This window comes from Podarcis tiliguerta (assembly GCF_965153285.1).
Source record: "Podarcis tiliguerta genome assembly, chromosome: W".
Lineage (NCBI taxonomy): Eukaryota > Metazoa > Chordata > Lepidosauria > Squamata > Lacertidae > Podarcis > Podarcis tiliguerta.
The window spans coordinates 16438822-16445081 of NC_139552.1; positions in this window are offsets into that span (position 1 = coordinate 16438822).

The following is a 6260-nucleotide window of genomic DNA, read 5'->3' on the forward strand; positions in this document are numbered from 1 at the left end:
CCTGGCTGTTTCCCAGATCGAGAGTGATTGCAGGGATGCCGAGGGCACCGGTTGCAAGCTGCAGGGGGAGCTGACTGTGATGTCATCCCAGGCAGCATTCCAGCCTCCAGGGGGAGCCAAGGAGTCGGCAGCTGAGAGCTCTGATTCCCATGAGAGCCAAGGTCATCTTTGCAGAGGCCGGAAGGCCAGAAGTAAACAGAGAAAGAACCCTGCAGATGGCCCGAAGCAGAGGGGGGGGGGGGGGTGGAAAGCCCACACCGGTGGAAAACAAGGTTTTGTTTGCTGGCACAGCTTCACCAAAGGCTAAAGTCAAGTTTGATGGCCAGGAGCAGGGGGGCAAGAAGCAGGAGCCCAAGCCAGTGGAAAACAAGGTTCTGTTAGCTGGCACTGCTGCTCCAAAGGCCAAAGCCAGATTTATTGTTGACTCTGGAGCTACTCGCCATTTATCAAGGGATCGACACCTATTTATCTCCTTCACACCTCAAGATGGAGAGATCCACCAGTCTGATGAAAAGATGTCGCAGGAGTCGGGAATGTGAGACTGGCAAGTCTGCACACAACCATCAGAGATGTACTTTATGTTCCAGATTCTGCAGACAATTTGCTCAGTGTCCCACAGCTGACTGGGCGTGGCTTTGAGATTTCCTTCAAGAAGAGCGTCTGTGTCATCAAGAAAGGCAAAGAGGAATATTTTGCATGCAAAGTTTATGGATGGCTTATTCTGTATAACTTATGATGACAATGCTGTTGCTATGTCTAATGTTGATTCTTGTTGTGTTGCACAAACTAACGAAGTTCTTCATGCAGGATGTATTCACGAGGCGCACTGAAGATTTGGTCACATGTCTTGGCAGGCACTGGCCAAGATGCCTGGGTTGGTTCAGGGTTTGAACATCAAGCCCTGTAAGTTTCACATGAAATGTGTATCTTGTGCAGAGAACAAGGTGAAGGTTGCTCCGAATGGCAAGGTGTCTAGCAGGCAGGCTTCCAAACCCTATCAGCTAGTCTACGCAGACATGGTTGGTCCACTTGCACCCTCTTTGGGTGGAGCAAGGTACTTCATGGTTTTAATTGATTCTTTTTCCAGGTACATTCATGTGTTTATGCTCCAACAGAAGTCAGAAGCGTTTCCTAAGTTCAAGGCGTTCTGTGCTTGGTTGGAGAATGCTCACAGTAAACGCATTGGCTGTTTGTTTACTGATTGAGGCAGTGAATTCACTTCTCATCAGTTTGAAGCTTTCCTGTCTGAGAAGGAAATCTAGTATAGCCTCTCAAGTCCTAAATCCCCAATGGGAGAATGGACTTTGTGAGCAAGCAAACAAAACTTTGCTGCAAGGCCTAAAAACCTTGTTGCATGATGTCAATCTCCCTGAGAAATATTGGGGCGAAGCTTTATCGTGCTTCCTTTATTCCCTATAACAGGAGACTGTCATCACCTATTGGTTGTACTCCCTATGAGAAGATGTTTGGTAAGAAACCTTACGTCAAGCACATGAGAATTTTTGGTTGTGACATGTGGGTCCACACCCCTCAGAGCAGCAAGCTTGGGAAGCGTGGGGCACATGGTTTGTTCATAGGGTACGAAAAAGGTTCATACAGGGTATGGATGACTGACTCTAAGTCCATTAAGTTCACAAAGAGTGTTGAGTACAATCCTAAGTGGGGGGGGGGGGAATGTGGGAATTTTCCAGAGTTACCCAGAGGTGGATGAAGGTGATGTGAAAAAAGCAGATGATGCTGAGGAAGCTGAGGATGATGGTGATGATGATGATCAGAGTTCGGATTCCAGTTCAGTGGGCGGCACTGCTGCTGATGTCAGTGACAGTGATGACACAGCAGACTACAAGAGCGCAAAGGCCTCAGTCAGACCATCTGATGCGTCTGACAATGAACTGGAAGAACCACTGTTCACCATTGGTCATTTTTCTCCTAAGAAGGAGGAGATGAAGACCAGAAGACTTGCGTCTGGTGCGCAGATCTGAAAGGGCGACCAAAGGCAGACCTCCAAAGAGATTTGCTGATGAGTTTGCTAAGACGGCAACTGCCGTTCTTAGTAGCTCAGAGAAGGTGTGGGAACCTTCAAGCTTCAAAGAGGTTCAGGAGTTAACCTCTAAAGATGCTGTATTGTTTGTTTATGAATGAATGAATGAATGAATGGATTTATTAATACGGTCACAGACCAGCTACAACACACACAATATCACAAATCATAAAAAATATCAGAAATACAAGGGACAATATGACAATGACAAGGATTTAAATATAAAAATTAAAATTAATTGTTATCGTGCCCCCTGTAATTAACATTTAGGGGATTGGGCATTATGGGATACCACTTGCTTCCTGCGATTGATTGCAGACGCACAGAATTTAGCTACATTTAATGTAGTCTTGGGCTTCTTGTCCTCTAGCAGTAGTTTTAGACTATGGTATTCCGATTCTTTCCTAGACTTTTGCAAAACAGGTGTAATAAAAGTCAAACGTATATCCTCATAAAGATGACAACGTAATAGTACATGTGAAGCAGTTTCAACTTCCAAAGAGCCACAAGGGCAGACCCGTGTTGTGTATGGTTTACCCTCAAATCTGCCCTGAAGTAAGGCAGAAGGGAGAGCGTTAAATCTGGCGAGGGTAAAAGACCGTCTGTATTTGGGTATCTGAAGACCTGACAGATAGTTAGCTGGAGAGAAACCTCTCCCATGGTCCCTTATTGCTGGATGTTTGATCATTTTGCTCATGTGGCATTGTAATTTTACGTCCCGTTCCGGTGTAATATTGTCTACGCCGGGTGCTTTTCCAGGTTTAAGGGATTGGATGAGCCTATAGATCTCTTCAGTTGCTACTGGGGGCCATTCGGCGCCAATATCACTCGAGGCTGGGGGCATGGCCTGCAGATGTTGATTTGATGTATATAAAGATGTGAAGTAAGCCTCCCAAGTCCCAACTGGTATAGTATAATCAATTTCAATCGGGGAGTCTTGCCAACTTTTCACCACTATTTTCCAAAAAGTGGCTGAATCTTTCCTTCGAGAGGCCTCTAATAAACGTTGCCACTCCCCCCTTTGGGCCTGAAGCTTTTTCTTTTTAATCAGCTCTTTATATTTACGTTTGGCTTCGAACCATTCCGCAGGAAGCAGGGGTAAGTTTGCTAATTTGTAGTTCCTGTACTTATCCAACAAAGAACGCTTCATAGCAATACATTCCTGATCAAACCAGGGTTTGGATTTGTTGAAGAACAAAGGTTGGCGCGATGTCTTTTTTTGGGTCAGGTGGGGTTGCAAAAGTGAAATCAGATCCTGGAACAAGATTATTCTAGATTCAGAACATGGTGAGTTTAAGAGATTATCTCTTCTCATGAGGAATATGTCCGAGTATAGTCTTTCAGAAGTTTCAACATTCAGCTTTTCTGACCATCTAATACGTGAGTATCTCAACTCCATGCTGGAGGACCTGGGAGCTTCAAGTTTAACGTTGCAAAAGAAGTCTTTTCTTGCATCCAGGAGGAGGCAGAGCGGTAGGTGATCACTATCAACCCTCTCCTCCACTTTGCACTCAAGGGCTCTATTTAGGAGATTAAATGATACCATAATATATTCAATAGTGGAAGCTCCTGCATTTGATATAAAAGTAAATTCCCCACAAGTCTCCCCATTCTTGCGCCCATTTAGTATGACCAGGTCCAGCTTGTTGGAAAGACGCAATAGGCACAGACCTGCGTAATTACATCCCTTGTCTTTTGAGAGTCTGGTAGGTATAAGATGGTTTTCTTCCACGATGGGTGTCGAGTCGTGGAAGTGGGCATATAGTGCTTCGTCAGAGTGCCCAGTTCTGGCATTAAAATCACCAGCCACTAGCACTGAAGCCGCAGGGGTTTGAGTCATCAAACCATCAATGTATGTTTCCAGCCCATGCCAGGTGTTTTTAATCAGCTGCTTGCCTCTTTGAGGGGGAAGATATACATTAATCAGTAGCAAGGTGAAGAATCTACTTTTCACTAGTAAGGCCATCGCCAGGTGTTTCAGTGTCTCTAATTTTACTAAGGACGCCCTCAACCTTGTAGATATTAAAATGCCTAGGCCACCCTTGGCTCTCCCCCCTTTAGTGCATGGGGATCCTGGAAGGGACATTGAGGAAAAGCCGTTAACTTCTAGATCCCCTGTGAGCCATGTCTCCTGTAAAAATACTATGTCGTAGCCTTGGATAAATTTAGCAAAGGATGGATCAGCTGCCTTTTTTTGCCATCCAGTGATATTCCCTGATAAAAAGCTAAGGTTGGCTTTACCAAGATCCACTCCTTGTCAATTATCTTCCAAGGTACTGTTGGAGTTTATCATTCTACGTGACAGCCGACTATCATCCTTACAAGGAGAACTGCCCAGGTGTTCTATGGTATCAGATGGTAAATGTAGAGTGCTCACATTGGTAGACACTGGGCCTTTACTATGCAAGGCCTCCTCCTGGGGGTACTCTACCTGGTTGTAGCCTAATTCCGCTTCATCTAAATATCTCATTTTGGACCAGAAACCTGGTGAAGTTTCCTTAGGCATGTTTTTCCTTATAGGGAGCGATGCATTGTTCTCCTTTGTATGTTGTTCTTTCTTGATTGCAGGTAGATTTATCTCTGCTTTTACCTGAAGATTATGTGCCCGACGAGCCGCTAAATTGAGTTCTTGTGAGATGGTCGTTTTGGGAGGGCTCTTGCTCTTTCTTTGGACATCTACCTTGGTTTCCTTATAAAAATCTTTCCCGGCCAACTTATTTCTTAGCGTTTCTAATCTTTCTAGGATTTCAGCTTGTATTAAAGGTGGAAATGTCCAGAATTGACTGATTAAGGTATTTTCTTCAAAGGAGAAGTTGTGTGTAGGGGTATCCAGTTCGTGAGACGACTGGTGGTTATTCTGATAATCAGCTTTATTGTTTTCCACCACCTTTGAATAGATGTCTTTCTTATTTAATTTAATAAGGTGCGAGGGGGGGCCGGGCACTTCGAATAGGCGAGTCACTGTCAGGCCCGCCCTTTGCAGCTTCTCCTTATTAATTAATATTTGTTTTGCGGACGAGTCATCTTTAAATGTCAGCATCACTCGATTATACTTATTGTCATTTGGGAGAAAATCTGCCTTGATAATGTTACCTTGTAGTAGGAGGCTTCTGAGTACTAAGTCATTTTTTTAAAATATATACGTTCTTTGTTGGTCCAGTGAATGTAATTCTGTGCGGTTGTACATAGGGCAAATAACCAATCTGCTTCTGTTGAGGATCAGCGTTTGATTGTTCTGAGTTATCTTATTGCGGATGGGAGTGGTAGTCTCCACAGTAGCAGGGGAGGTTTGCCAGTCTTTATCTAATTGTTCGTTCCGATCTTTCGTTGATTGAGGGCTAGGGGGATGTGAAACGCTTGTCACTTTAGGTTGCTGGATAATGCTCTGTATTGGAGTCACGGGTTTAGTATTCTTTATATTTGGTTCCTTTATTGTGGGATTCTCCAGGAGCTTGAATAATTTAGAAAAAATCAATTTCTTAATTTGTGTATGACTCTTAGACCGCCTTCCCACTTTTATGTTTTTAGACTTCTTCTTGTGAAGTAGGTGTATTCTTTGGTGGCGATGCTTCTTTTTAGGTGAGGGGTGTGTGACTCGACTGTTGGTAGACATAGGTGTGGCCCTCTTTGGAACCTTCTCTGAGCTACTGGGCTCTGTTGGGGTTTCAGCCGCTGGAGTAGGGGGGTGTGAGATTGCTCCCTTCCTGATGAGCTCTGTCAGGCTTACTAGCAAACCCATGCATTCCGTAAGAAAGTTTCTGATTGGTCTTAATTCTTTACTTATGTGCATTTGGCATTCTTTCATCATTTCATTGAAAAGCCCAATCAGGACATAGATATTACTATCTGTGTCCCAGCAGGCTCCATTTAGCTGACTTGGATTTTCCTCTGTTCTCATCGCATTTGAGGGTTCCATCCTAGCCTTTTCGCTGGGGCTGGCTGCATTGACTGATCCATCTAGTGAGACTTCCAAGCGTTTCAAATTTGATTCTTGGTCATATTCTACGAGGGTGTCGGTAGCACTAGATTGGGAGGCTATCTGAGCCATCTCCATTGCCAGACTGACCCCCTCTCTCTCCTCACCAATATCAGGTTCCTTCCCATGTTCGGTCAATAGACCAATCGTGGAGGAGTGGGGACTCGGAGCATATGGGCGTTTTTGTTTGAGGCTTAAAATAATGCAAAATTTTTGTCTGCGAGGTTGCTGGTGGTGATTCAG